At 46.2% G+C, this 15,668-nt stretch overlaps 1 protein-coding gene across 1 annotated transcript in view; it reads right to left on the bottom strand.

The window, feature by feature from the left end:
* Nucleotides 1-6,170: 6,170 nt before the first annotated feature.
* The window catches only part of LOC141160828 (cingulin-like), a 37,069-nt gene continuing 27,571 nt past the window's right edge, over nt 6,171-15,668 (bottom strand). Inside the window, exon 2 of the mRNA XM_073645619.1 lies at nt 6,171-6,776. The gene's annotated coding sequence lies outside the window, so the exon portion shown is untranslated. The remainder of the gene's footprint in view (nt 6,777-15,668) is intronic.

The raw sequence follows: 15,668 nt of genomic DNA on the forward strand, positions 1-15,668 counted from the left end.
TGGGTCAAACGTTTGGGATATCCTTCCACAAGCTTCTCACAATAGTTGGTTGGAATTTGGGCCCATTCCTCCTGACAAAACTGGTGTAACTGATCCAGGTTTGTAGGTCGCCTTACTCGCACCTGCCTTTTCAGCTTTGCCTATAAATTTTCAATAGGATTGAGATCAGGGCTTTGTGATGGCCACTCCAAAACATTGACTTTGTTATCCTTAAGCCACTTTGTTACCATTTTGGCAGTATGCTTCGGGTCATTGTCCATTTGGAAGAACCATTTTCGCCCAAGCTTTAACTTTCTGGCTGATGTCTTGAGATATTGCTTCAGTATTGCCACATAGTCTTCTTTTCTCATGATGCCATCTATTTTGTGAAGTGCACCTGTCCCTCCTGCAGCAAAACAACCCCACAACATGATGCTGCCACCCCCACATTTCACAGTTGGGATGGTGTTCTTAGGCTTCCAAGCGTCTCTCTTTTTCCTCCAAACGTAATGATGGTCATTATGCCCAAAAAGTTCAATTTTAGTTTCATCAGATCCCAGGACATGTCTCCAAAAATTAAGGTCTTTGATCCTGTGTGCACTTGCAAACATTAATCTGTTTTTTTTTTATGTTTCTTTTGGAGTAATGGCTTCTTCCTGGTAGAGTGGCCTTTCAGCCCATGTTGATACAATACTTGTTTCACTGTGGAATTGACACAATCTTACCAGCTTCCGCCATCATCTTCACAAGGTCTTTTGCTTTTGTCCTTGGGCTGATATGTACATGTCAGACCAAAGCACGTTCATCTCTGGGAAACAGAACCCGTCTCCTTTCTGAGTGGTATGATAGCTGGACATTCCCATCTTGTTTGTACTTGCGTATAATTGTTTGTACAGATGAACGAGGCAACTTCAGGTATCTTGAAATTGTACCCAAGGATGAGTCAGACTTGTGCAAGTCCACAATTCTCTTCCTGATATCTTGGCTGGTTTCTTTAGACTTTCCCATGATGCTACACAAAGAAGCAGTGTGTTTCAGGTGTGCATTAAAATACATTCACATGGTAATCCTAATTGACCTAAAACAGGAAAGGTTTATTCTGATTTCATGTCTGTCAGATATTGAGAAAAACATGCAGATGTGTCTTTTTATATAGTGTATGTAAACTTCTGGTTTCAACTGTATCTATCTATTTGTCTATCTCTATCTATCATATCTATATCTATCTACATCATCTACATCTGTCTATTTGTATATCTATCTATTTATAATCTATCTATCCTTCCAACTATCCATCTACTATCTGTCTTTCTATATATCTATCTATCTTTATCTATCTTTCTCTATCTTCCGTGATGATACCATCCCTTTAAGAATAACATCTAATCCTCCTGGATTTTTATTTAATAAAGAAAGAGCATGTAATGCTTGGTAAGGTCTTTTGGTTTATGCTGTAATATTGGCCAGCTGTTGTGTCATTGCAAGGGACAGTGCGTCAATCACTAGGATGTCTCAATTACTTTGTAATTTTGCAAGCATAACATCTGCCAAAAAAAATAATAAAGCATGTGCCTTGAGAAAGGATAATCTCCAGTGTTCCCGTCATTCTGTAATGTTAGAAGTGGCGACTCTTTCAGTATCTTGCTTTGTGGTTGCTGCTGGTGATGATGCGTGAAAATCAGACTGCAGCAAGAACAGCTCCAGGCACACGGCTCAACGTGACATCGAGCCATGGAGAGGCTTCCTATAGTGGGTCCTCCCACATCGCCCTGGTATGGAGGGCACGTAGAGCTGAGACATGGTGCTAGAACTAGTCACAAAGTATTCTGCTAGTAATCGCTGAAATCAATTAAATGATGACATAATCAACCACTGTTCATGTAAAGAAGACAGCTTGTATTATTTAAATTTAAGATGCCTGGCAGAGGCTTCTAATGTGCAAAAATATTATTCCTCTTACTGACTAGGTTAATGGTTTTACAATTATGCAAAATTCATTATGTTGTTTTTCCCAAGACCCCGGCTTCACTATTCTATGATGAAACATGACAAGCAGATGAATTCTTCTATGGCTGACATATTTAAGGGGTCTGTAAGCTTTTGAACCATTTTCTTATTTTATACCCATACCAACACCATGCTGACCTCTTCTCTTTATAATATTAAATTGCAGAATTTATATCAGAATCCTGACATCTGAGTCACCCAGAGATTGCACTCATTACACTATGTGATTTTTGTCTACCATCTCTCTTTGCCTAAGGGCTCATTCAGACAAGCATATAATACGGACATGTGGTATCCAAGTAAGAATCAGACAACACACCGACCAAGGTAATTTAATAGAGCCGTACAGATGACAGTTTTTTTGCAGCATGAACCATTCATTTCCGAATATCAGATGAGACTCGCCCATTCAAGTTTATGGGTTTATCCCCTACGGATCGTCTGTGCAGCATCTGATTTTTACAGATATGTCGCCATTATCAACCTAAGAAACCGTATTTCATCATGTACATTTTAAAATGTTGACAAATAAAATCAGATGTCACACGGCTGTAAAATACGGACACACGGATGACAACATGGATAAAAATCGTCTGAGTTTTCTGGATGACTCAAACGATTTTTCATACTCTCGTGTGTAAAGCTCTAGTGCTGTTTGTATTATATTCTGTGTGATACTTCATGATATGTAATGTAGACTTGTTTTTCAGCATTTCTGCCTCCATCCATTGTCTTAGATGAGAAAAAGGCGTGTAATGAGATATTCACCCACTGGCAAAACACATTTTTCCAGTTTCGCTGATGGGGAAGAGAGGGAGCAGGGGACAATGAAATGCGTGGTTTGTCCATCTAACAACTATCATGCTGAACTTCAGAGACAGATTGTGATGAGGTGTACCCAATGCATCCCCTACTTTGGGCTTCTAAGAGAACTTGACGTGCCCTTAAACGTTTGATAATTAGACAGACTTGGCAATTCAATGAAGGAAAACAGGCAATAAAAAAATAAGTTAAAACCAGTCTCTGGTGCACATTTGTTTCTAATCTGCTTTTATTTTCTGGTTTTAGATGTTTTCATTCTGTCTTCAGTACTTGATTATTGGGGCCCTCATTTTGCCTGAGTGTATGTGTAACGTGGCGGGGGGCAGTAGTTGTGGGCGATGTGCTCGTCTGCTGTGCCCTGACACGTTACATGAAAGTGTGGGTTCTAGCTTAGGTGTGTGGACATCTGCTGTGAGGGCGTTACGCCCGTTCAGACTGCATGTACCCATTGTTGCAGGTTTGCCAGGACCAGATGTTTCACAGTTCAATGAGGGAGACCACCATTCAAAAATAAACTCTTGAACGGCAAGAGATAGAGAGTACACAGTCTCATGAATGTTTCCTTTACAACTCAAAGCATTTTCCACACAGTTCCCTTCCGCTGTAGTAAATAATACCCTCTATTGCCACTATATCTCACTACTTCACCACAACCCAGCTTTAACAATACAGTCCTGAGTAACAACTGCCCTTTACTTGTTCTGTGGTTCTGGGTCCTCTTTTCCCTTTAAGGTGACAGTATGGCCGGTAAAGCTGAAGCTCTGGGACTCCCGCCCGGGACACTTTACTCGTCCCACATACTCAGTTCTGTTTTACGCCTATTACCTACCAGCGTTATAAGCTCGGGGTCTCATGGCTAGGCGTCCTCTCCTAGGACCCATTGACGGAAGGTCACTCTGTCTCTTAGTCTCTTAGTTTTCTTTGGTTTCCTCTCACTTAGGGTCACCCCAGAATGCGGCACTGCTCACCTTGGATCTTTTGGTCCACTCACTATGCACTCCAGGCCCTATCTCACTCTCTGACAGGAAATTGTCATTTTCCTTGTAATTTAGTCCCTCCCACTCTGGGCTATTCCCAAACATTAACTATAACTATCCCTGTGGTCAAACTACAAATATTACTAACATTACTAACGCACATCACAATTCACATAACATTATATATTACATTATACATAACATTTCACATTATACCACATAACTCATTTTAGCAATAAAACTTGTTTCTTCAAGAGGGAAACATAGGTAGCATGTGCATATCCTTACACTTTTTTTTTCAGTTAGAGATATGCTTTACAGCAGTTTCCACAAGAATCAATAAACAGAATCTGACTATCTGACCTGTACGGGGTAGCTCTGTAGGCACGTTCTGTAGGCACGCTCTGTGGTCTGTGCAGTGGTCACTGTGCAGGAAGGGGGAAGCAGTGTCCATCAGTTATTGAATGGTGGAGACCATGTTATCGATACCTAGGTGTTACCTTTTATTTTAATCTTCCCTGAGGTGATAATGAAATGACTACTAAAAAGGGATCTGTACAGAACAAGAAATGTCAGCCTGTTTAAAATTAGAGAGAAAATGTAGAGAAGGGATTAAAAGGCTTTGCAACTCTGCAGTTACATGACAGCTGTATGAGGAATGGATCAAGATTGCAAGACATTATAGAAAGACATTTTGGAATAGTTTAGTTTAACAAAAACTGAAAAATGTTGTATACAGCTACATACAGAGAACCTGGCAAAATGCCACAGAAACATTCATGTGATGGCTTAATGTGGAGAAGAATGTATTTCTCAAACACACATAGTTGACTCCTCTTGTGTTTGTGTCTCACTTTTCCTGTGTTTTTATTTTTTATTCTTTCCAGTAACATTGTGTTTCCTGAAAAGGCCACATTCCTTATAATCATACATGAACAAAAGACATTATAGATCAACAGTCCATTTATAATGGTAGATCTCAGTATGTTCTTTCACTTCTTGGCAAAACAGACTTTTGTAAGCTCCAATGTAATATTACATACAAGCATTCAAAATATGCTGATTTTCTTGGAGAAGCAAAACATTGTATATTCTAATGATTTTGGTGGTATAACTGGAAAAATAAGCCTCATAATCACAGCACATTGTATAGTGGTACAATGCTGGACATACACCTGTCAACTAAAAAACACAACCCATGGCTACCTCTCCAAACTCCACCAAAAATGTCTGCCCAGCTGATTGTACATGTTTATTTCAATGAAGAAGGGGGATAAAGTTGCTGCCAAACACCCCTTGACAGCAGCTTATCCTCCCCAGTAGAAAAAAAAATCAAACGTTCCCCAACATCTTCTATCGGGAGATTGTTGGGAGGCCATCATACAAGTTTGTCTGACTGTTGTGTTATGTGTACAGTATAGCAAATAATACTACACAACACAATACAAACATACAGCGAGGCAGGAAAACTTACATGAAGGATGACATAATGGAGTGCAGCAAAAAGATTCACAGGACCCTTCTTCAGCGGCCTCGTTAGTAATCTGAGTAGTAGGCCTGGCATCATGGGTGCATCACGCAACATGTGCCATGCCGACAAGTCAGAAGACACCCTGGAGATATTGAGAGGTAGGAGGAGGCTTGCAAAGCTCTGGTACAATGGCCTCAGACTACTGCTGTGGCCACTGAACCAGGATCCTGCAAAACCTTTTTGCTCAACTCAATTATACAGTCATTTTTCCATGGATTTGCAAAGTAAGCACTCCAGCCTCATCAGATCTTAGAAATCTATTTACAGATATAGTCCACTACTTGGACAACCTCTTCTTAAATACTATATTATAATTACTATGTCCCAGTGGAAAATAAAAATAAAGTTCTCACCTCCCATATCAGCTCCATTGCAGCAATGTCGGTGCCGGGTCTCCCAGGGTTTGAGTGATTGTTATGTCACATGAGCACTGCAGCCAATCAGCGGTCAAACTTTGCTGCAGTTCTCACTCTTCCTTTGGACTTCCGAGGTTCTTTTGAAGGATGTATGAGGGAAGCAGCACATAAGCAGTTGCTGATTGGCCACAGTGCTCACATGGCATAACAATGTCAACCAAGCCCTGGGAGTCCCGGTGCCGGTGTGGAACGTGAGCAACTGTTATTTTTATTTTAGACTGGGAAATATAGTGAATATACTTGTCCAAGTAGTGAAGAACCCTTTTAATAATGTATGCCATTTGTATTGTGAAATCTGGTGATAGCTCTGCTGTAAGAGTTTTTCACCAAAAATTATTTTACGGGATGATTGCTTTTATCATTGTAGATTACATGCTCTGTATATAAAAAAAGTCTCTCTTAATAGTGCAATGTATATTAAAATTCTCAGGGCGTACTACTAAGGTACAAAAGAACAATTTCTAAACATTTTGTTTTGGGCTGTAAGCCAGCAGGGAACCTACAAGGTGCAGATTTTTGTTTTTATTTATCATTCTGTATAAAACAGGAGGAGGAAAAATATTATTTCTTTTGGGAATTAAACAACAAAAGTAGAACATTATTAAAAGATAAGTAGCATGCTTACATACTGTGCACTGTTTTTATTAGTCTTCATAAATCATCTGTGTTACCAGTAAAGCAATAACACATTTCTCTTTACTTTTCAAATATTAAAATATATTTATCTACAAATGATATAAGCTCACTTTTAACCACAGCGGCTGTTGTTTCGTAGAATATTGCACCGAGTCAATCTGTTTCTAATATCTTTTCATGTACATTAAATATTTGCTTTTGCAGGTACTTCTTGACATTGAATTGTGCTCATCTCTCTGGTAAATATTATATCCAAGCTGTTCTGTTACTCAGTTATCCTCGGTTGTATTTCATGTAATGTATGAGAAGCCGAGCTGTTACTGCAGCGCATCTTCAGAACTTTAGATTTATAAACATTTGATTTTTTTTCCATTCGACTCTCCATGGAGACAAATTCCCAAAGGCTGTCTGTAATTTAAACATTCCACAAAAATATATTATTTTACATACCAAATATGTGCAAATAAATGCTTTATTTTATGCTATTTGGACATTACCATAAGTCATAGTTTTATTAATGCCACGTTGTATCACTTTCGTACACTTATGTTCTACAGGTATATGAATATTCCATCAATATTTTTAGGAGCTTTCAGTATCTCTCTTTTTTTCTTAGCATTTTGTTCAATCTTTTCTGAAAATCGGTGCATGTATTATTTTAGAACTTGCTATTCAGAAGTGTCTTGTTCCATATCATTATAAGGTCTCGCTTGTATCATTGTCAAGCATTTCTTTTGTAGAAGGAAATCCTGTGTCCGGAATCTGAAACTTCCTTTTCTTGTGTGTTGGATATGTAGTCTTGAAGGAGAAAGAAATATATGCAGCTATAGGTGAACATTTATATATATATATATATTTATATATACACTAGATGGTGGCCCGATTCTAACGCATCGGGTATTCTAGCATATGTCTCCCGACCCTCCTTTATAATGCCCCATGCAGGAAGTCACATCCCCCGTATATAATACCCCATGCAGGATGTCACATCCCCCGCATATAATGCCCCATGCAGGAAGTCACATCCCCCATATATAATACCCCATGCAGGAAGTCACATCCCCCGTATATAATGCCCCACGCAGGATGTCACCTCTCCCCCATATAATGCCCCATGTAGGATGTGACCTCTCCCCCCATATAATGCCCCATGCAGGATGTGACCTCTCCCCCCATATAATGCCCCATGCAGGATGTCACATCCCCCGCATATAATGCCCCATGCAGGAAGTCACATCCCCCGTATATAATACCCCATGCAGGAAGTCACATCCCCCGTATATAATGCCCCACGCAGGATGTCACCTCTCCCCCATATAATGCCCCATGTAGGATGTGACCTCTCCCCCTATATAATGCCCCATGCAGGATGTGACCTCTCCCCCCATATAATGCCCCATGCAGGATGTCACATCCCCCGTATATAATGCCCCATGCAGGATGTCACATCCCCCGCATATAATGCCCCATGCAGGAAGTCACATCCCCCGTATATAATACCCCATGCAGGATGTCACATCCCCCGCATATAATGCCCCATGCAGGAAGTCACATCCCCCGTATATAATACCCCATGCACAATGTCACATCCCCCGCATATAATGCCCCATGCAGGAAGTCACATCCCCCGTATATAATACCCCATGCAGGAAGTCACATCCCCCGCATATAATGCCCCAAGCAGGAAGTCACATCCCCCGTATATAATACCCCATGCAGGAAGTCACATCCTCCGTATATAATCCCCCACGCAGGATGTCACCTCTCCCCCATATAATGCCCCATGTAGGATGTGACCTCTCCCCCCATATAATGCCCCATGCAGGATGTGACCTCTCCCCCCATATAATGCCCCATGCAGGATGTCACATCCCCCGTATATAATGCCCCATGCAGGATGTCACATCCCCCGCATATAATGCCCCATGCAGGAAGTCACATCCCCCGTATATAATACCCCATGCAGGATGTCACATCCCCCGCATATAATGCCCCATGCAGGAAGTCACATCCCCCGTATATAATACCCCATGCAGGATGTCACATCCCCCGCATATAATGCCCCATGCAGGATGTCACATCCCCCGTATATAATACCCCATGCAGGAAGTCACATCCCCCGCATATAATGCCCCAAGCAGGAAGTCACATCCCCCGTATATAATACCCCATGCAGGAAGTCACATCCCCCGTATATAATACCCCATGCAGGAAGTCACATCCCCCGCATATAATGCCCCATGCAGGAAGTCACATCCCCCGTATATAATACCCCATGTAGGAAGTCACATCCCCCGCATATAATGCCCCATGCAGGAAGTCACATCCCCCGTATATAATACCCCATGCAGGAAGTCACATCCCCCGTATATAATGCCCCACGCAGGATGTCACCTCTCCCCCATATAATGCCCCATGTAGGATGTGACCTCTCCCCCCATATAATGCCCCATGCAGGATGTGACCTCTCCCCCCATATAATGTCCCATGCAGGATGTCACCTCTCCCCCATATAATGCCCAATGTAGGATGTCACCTCTCCCCCCATATAATGCCCCATGTAGGATGTCACCTTTCCCCCCCATATAATGCCCCATGCAGGAAGTCATATCCCCTGTATATCCATCCCCCCATAGTGCCCCATGCAGGTCCCCTATGGGCCCATACAAAAAAAAAATAATCCAATACTCACCTCCCTTCTCAGCTGCTTCTCTGGACTCCAGCGTAGCTGGCATGTTGACGCTGTGCGCTGTGACCGGTCAGGAGAGAGCGCGGTGTAAAGACGTCACCGCGCCCTTTGACCTGAGACGTCACAGAGCATCAGCGGGAGACACAGGAGCTGCTGCGGAGGCACGGGGAGGGGTAAGTATGACGCCGGTGCCGGGGCCCTGATCGAGCGGGGGGAGGGACGGGAGGATAGGGGAGGGACAGGAGGAGAGGAGAGGGGAGGGGAGGGGTAAGTATGATGCCGGGTGCCGGGGTCCTGATCAAGCGGGGGGAGGGACAGGAGGAGAGGGGAGGAGAGAGGAGAGGAGAGGAGGGGAGAGGAGGGGAGGGGATGGGTAAGTATGACGCCGGGTGCCGGGGTCCTGATCGAGCGGGGGGAGGGACGGGAGGAGAGGGGAGGGGAGAGGAGAGGAGAGGAGGGGAGAGGAGGGGAGGGGCGTCACACTTGTCCTCGGGAGATCAGCGGCCGTAGCCGCTGATCTCCCGACGATAGCCGCATGTAGGTCAGCGGCGCCTGCGGTCGGGGGACTTATGCTGCGAGTAGCCGGCTGCATCTACCGGCTGCATCGCCGCTGACCTCCGTGCCGCACATGAGCCGCTAACGGCCGCCGTGTTTTTCAGAAATGCCGCATCGCTGATTGGCCGCGGCCGGACCAATCAGCGACCCGGGATTTCCAGGACAGAGAGACAGACAGACAGACAGAAAGACAGACAGACAGAAAGACAATTATATAGTAGATATATATATATATATATATATATATATATATATATATATATATATATATATATATATATATATATATATATATATATATATATATATATTATATTTATAGTGAAGGAAATAATTATTTGATCCCTTGCTGTTTTTGTAAGTTTGCCCACTGAGAAAGACATGAACAGTCTATAATTTTAAGGGTAGGTTAATTTTAACATTGAGAGATAGAATATCCCCAAAAAAATCAAGAAAACCACATTGTATAAATTAGATAAATTTATTTGCATTTTGCAGTGAGAAATAAGTATTTGATCCCCTAGAAACCATTATGAGTTCTGGCTCCTACATACCAGTTAGATGCTCTTAATCAGGGGCGGACACAGACTGTAGTGGGCCCCTGTGCAAGAAATTTTTTGGGGCCCCCCCCCCCTGCGCTTCATAAGGCAACAAAGTTATGTAAACATAACCCCCCCATGTGCAGCTCTCATCCCCCCAATGTGCAGCTCACCCCCCCGATGCATCTCTCACCCCCCCCCCGTGCATCTCTCACCCCCCCATGTGCATCTCTCACCCCCCATGTGCATCTCTCACCCCCCATGTGCATCTCTCACCCCCCCATATGTGCATCACTCATCCCCCCATATGTGCATCACTCATCCCCCCCCCATGTGCATCTCTCATCCCCCCCCATGTGCATCTCTCATCCCCCCCATGTGCATCTCTCATCCCCCCCATGTGCATCTCTCATCCCCCCCCCATGTGCATCTCTCATCCCCCCCCATGTGCATCTCTCATCCCCCCCACGTGCACCTCTCTCATCCCCCCCACCCCATGTGCATCTTTTATCATCTCCCCCCCCCACGTGCACCTCTCTCATCCCCCTCCCCCCACATGTGCACCTCTCTCATCCCCCTCCCCCCACATGTGCACCTCTCTCATCCCCCCCACCCCATGTGCATCTTTTATCATCTCCCCCCCCCATGTGCATCTCTTATAACACTAACACACACACACACACACACACACACACACACCTCCCATTCCCCCACTCCTAGTAAATTGTATTTTGAAAAAAACAAAACTTGTAAAACTTACCCCCATGCGATCCCTGCAGAATCCTGGCGCTCGTCCAAATCGCTAACACCAGGTTCTCCTGACTTCCGGCCATGTGACGGCGCCGTCACATGACCGGAAATCAGGGGAATCATGAAGGTGCTGCCGCAGGAGCGCAGCGCTGAGATGTCCCGGACCCGTGAGGAGAGAGAATCACAAGAGGGGGCCCCCAACGGGGCTCCAAGGGGGCCCCTACCGGCTGGGCCCCACACTGGAGTCAGGGCGTCTGCCCTGATGGCGGCCCTGCTGGAGGCTGGAGGGGCCCCCTCTCCCTCGGGGCCCCCGTTCAATGAACCGGCTGCACGGGCGGTAGTTCCGCCCCTGCTCTTAATCAACTCGTTACCTGCATTAAAGACAGAAGTGCTTTCAGACCTCAAATAATGCAAAGAAAACAAGTTCTTATTCATTTAGAAACAACAATACTCATGTTTTAACTGAGGAAGAGTTCAGAAATCAATACTTGGTGGAATAACCATGATATTAATCACAGCTTTCATGAAGGGGGCTGGAGGCATGGGAACCTAGAAGGAAGCCCCACATGACCAGGATTGGCCAGGAGGGCGCAATTTTTAAATCCCAATGGTCGGGATTGGGTATAGGTTTGGAGGGACGGGCATTTGGATGGGGGTGGGGTAAAAGGGGGGAGAGGTATAATAGGGAAAAGTGCGGGAAAACGGGCAGTCCAGAGAAGAAGTCATAGAGAGAAGTTCTAGAGCACTACTCAAAAAAAAAAAATAATAATATTACCTTTTTTCCAATTGCTTGGACACTTTTCTGGCTATTATGGAGTCAGTGGAGTCCCTTATTGCCAGGCTGAGGGAGACTGCCAGATCCAGACGAGGAGGGAGGCTCGAGTCCCAGCTGGCCGGATTGCTGGGGAATGCCGGAGAGGAAGAATCCCCGTCGGGATCGGGAAGAATTGCCAGGAGGACGCAGCCCCCCGAGAGGCTTTCCCTGGAGATGGTCAGTACGGGCAGCAGGCGCAGGCTGCGGAGCCCCTCAGGGGACCCTGCATCCGGGGAGCATGCCGGTGGAATCCCCTGCCGGCGTGCCCGCCGCGGCAGGAATCCGCCCAGCCGGTCTGCGGGCTCCCCCAGCATCGGGTCACGGTCCGCGACTGAAGTTCCCTGCTCAGTTGTGGTGTGGCCTGCTCCTGCGGCGCGCCGCAGTACTAGAGCCCAGGCCGCGCCGGAAGCAAGGCCCGGGACGCAGACACGTCATCCGGGGAGCGGGGCCTCACCGGAAATGCGGACCACGTCACTTCTGGCCCCGGATACAGATGGCAGGGACGCACAGCCAATGAGCGGCGGGCGCATGGACACGCCCCCCGCTCCAAGATCCCGCGGCGATTTAAGACGCTGGTTATTCAAAAGAAAAAAGAGCGCCAATTCTGAAGCGGGGAACGGAGGGACCACCAGCGCGGCAGGCACACCTGGCGACGTTCCTGTCAGGGTGCCTGCCAGACAGACCAGAGGGGGCAGACAGCGGCGGAGCTACACGGGCAGGCAGCAGCAATTCCAGGACCTGCTGCCTGTCCCAAGTCACACCAGGCAGAGGGATGGATCGGCGGGCAGCAGCACGGAGTTGCCTGGTAGTTATCCACGGACCAACATGGATCGGGCTGGGGAGTCCGGGTCTGAAAATCGCGGAATTGCACGGATGGCGGTGAGGACCGGAGCAGGGACGAGCGGAGGACGAACGGCGGGGATATCGGCACGGGCTCGGGTCCCCCCTGGTGACGAGGAGGCCAGGGGCACAGGCCTTGAGCGGCAGGGGTCGGTCGGACTGGATTATGGAGAAGAACAAGGTGAACAGAGGACTCATCAGGACTCGGGGAGTACGGCTGGCGGGGACACAGCACCTGCGCAGCTTCGTAAGTATGCGTCTATGTATGATTTGTTGCCCGCGGGGTCATTAGCGGATGGGGTGGGGGATAGGCAGGTGCCTGGGCCCAGCGGGGAAAATGTTAGGGGAGGTAGTGGGTCGGATGTAAGCGGGCTTAGAGATTTGTTGGTTAGCATGTCGCGCATTTTGGCGAGAATAGACGGCGGTGGAGCTATTCAAGGAGGGTTGTCACCGGTAGGGGCTTGGCTACCTAGTCAACCGGTGTTGTTGCAGGTGGGGAGCGAGTCGGCCAGGTCGGCGGGGTATGCAGCTGGGACACCTTCTTGGGTATCGGTTTGTGTGCAGACAGAAAAGGAAAATGCGGATACTGTAAAACTGGATGATAGGGCGAAAGGGGAGGTATATGTGTGCTTTGAGGGGCCGTTGGGGACGCATTTAAAAAAAGAGGTTAAAGAAAAAATTTGGCGGGATGAGTATGTCGAAATTTTTTCCCTTCTTCCGTTGGAAAAGTTTAACCTGGATAAGGGAAAAAAGGACGACAGTAAAAAAGAGGAGGAGGAGGAGAAGCGTAGGTGGAGGTTGATTCCACAGACGTTTGTCAATTGGTTACAAGCTTTTGCTATAATGGCTAGCGTTATTGGGGAAAAAGCTCCTGATAATTGTTCGGGTTTGTTTTGCTACCTTGATGCTATTGGGGAGGCTCATAGGACTTACAGGGGTCAGGCTTGGTTACGTTATGACGAGCAATTTCAGCAGATGAAGGCAGTCCGCCCGGAGATTAGATGGGATCAAAAGGACATTGGGTTGTGGCTGAAGGTTATGGCCCCAGTGAGGTATGGGCAGTCCTTTCACGGGAGCAGCAGTAGTGGTAACCAATCATCAGGACACGGGGGAAGTAGCCAGGGCGCACAAAGCACTAAGAAGGAAGTAGGAACTTGCTGTCAATTTTTTTTTTTTTTTTTTTTTTTAAACCAATTATTTTTATTTAGGTTTCAAAAATTTTAACAGCAAACAGTTATCAATATACATATAACAATTCAAACTTGCTGTCAATTTAACGATGGCCAATGCAAGTACGGGAGCTCCTGTAAATTCAAACACGTGTGCTCCCATTGTAATGGAAGCTCACACGGAGCATCAAAATGCTTTAAAAAGGGTAAGGGAAAGCCGACATTGGGTACGGGTCAAGGGGGTGTCTCCGGTGAGGGTGCACGCGATGGCCCCCTTTCTAAGTAGGTATCCAGATCAGTTGAAGGCTAAGGTCATTTCGGATGGGTTTTTGGAAGGTTTTAGAATCCCTCCTCCTGAGCACGAGGTTCCCTTTTCAGTAAAAAAATTTGACGTCGGCTTCCCTTCATCCGGATGTGGTTAGTGTGAAGTTGGCTAAGGAGGTGGAATTGGGCAGGATGGCTGGACCGTTTCGGGTATTACCTAGCAGCAGGGTGATTATCTCGCCGTTGGGGGTTGTGCCCAAGAAAGAGCTGAATAAGTTTCGTTTGATTCAGCATTTGTCGTACCCGAAGGGGCTCTCGGTGAATGATGGCATTGCACAGGAATTGTGTTCGGTTGAATATACATCATTTGATGTAGCGGTGCGATGGGTACAGTGATATGGGTCAGGAGCGTTGCTAGCTAAGACTGATATCGAGTAGGCTTTTCGGTTGCTGCCAGTTCACCCGGATAGCATCCCGTTGTTAGGTTGTTTTTGGAATGGGGCATATTACGTGGATAGGTGTTTGCCAATGGGTTGTGTGATTTCGTGTTCTTTGTTTGAAACGTTTAGTACCTTTTTGGAATGGGTGGTGAAGGACCTGGCATCAGTTAATTCAGTTATTCATTATTTGGATGATTTTTTGTTTATAGGCCCTCCGCAATCGTTGTTGTGTAGGAATTTATTAGGTACTATGGTGTGGGTAGCGGAGCATTTTGGCGTACCATTGGCAAAAGAAAAGACAGAAGGCCCTTGCACAATCCTAAGTTTCTTGGGCATTGTAATTGATACAGAAAGAATGGAGTGTCGATTACCTGAAGATAAATTGTGTTTGCTCAAGCAGGAGGTCGATAGAGTCGGGAGGTTGCGCAAGGTGACCCTGAGGGAGCTACAATCGCTGCTGGGGCGCTTGAATTTTGCATGCAGGATTATGCCAATGGGCAGAATATTTTGTCGCAGGTTGTCAGGCGCGACAGCAGGAGTGCGGGCTCCCCATCATTTCATTCGCTTAAATAAGGAACACAATGGAGGACCTGAAGGTTTGGAAGTTGTTTTTGGAAAGTTATAACGGCAGGTCGTTAATCCAGCAGGAGTTTTTAAGCAGTTTTGATTGTGAGATATTTACGGATGCTGCAGGAAGTGCTGGTTATGGGGCCTACTGGAAAGGGCAGTGGAGTGTTGGAGCATGGCCGATTGGTTGAACGGAGAGGGGTCTTACGAGGAACCTGGCATTTTTGGAATTGTTCCCTATTGTTGTTGCGGTTACTATTTGGGGTGAGTGTTTTGCCAACAGGAGAATTCGGTTTCATTGCGATAACATGGGAGTGGTGTCTGTCATCAACAGCTTGTCGGCCTCGTCCCCGCCGGTGATTAGGCTGCTCAGAGAACTAGTTCTTTGTTGTCTCAATTTGAACGCTTGGATTACAGCAGTCCATGTTCCAGGTGTACAAAATTCCATAGCAGATGCCTTGTCTCGTTTTCAGTGGGACCATTTTCGGGCGCTGGCACCAGAGGCAGAGGACATGGGTCAAGAATGCCCTTTGCATTTGTGGCAACTGGTTATGGAGCAGCCGGACGGTTAATACGGGAGTCCATTACGAGGCAGACCTGGGCATCATACGAGGCATCGTGGCGAGTATGGCAAAGTTGGATTCTAGAGTGGGGTGTGGTGGAAAGTGAGGGA

Source organism: Phyllobates terribilis, unplaced genomic scaffold (assembly GCF_046119375.1).
Source record: "Phyllobates terribilis strain yellow unplaced genomic scaffold, ASM4611937v1 Scaffold_9__5_contigs__length_417890890, whole genome shotgun sequence".
Taxonomy (NCBI): Eukaryota; Metazoa; Chordata; class Amphibia; order Anura; family Dendrobatidae; genus Phyllobates; species Phyllobates terribilis.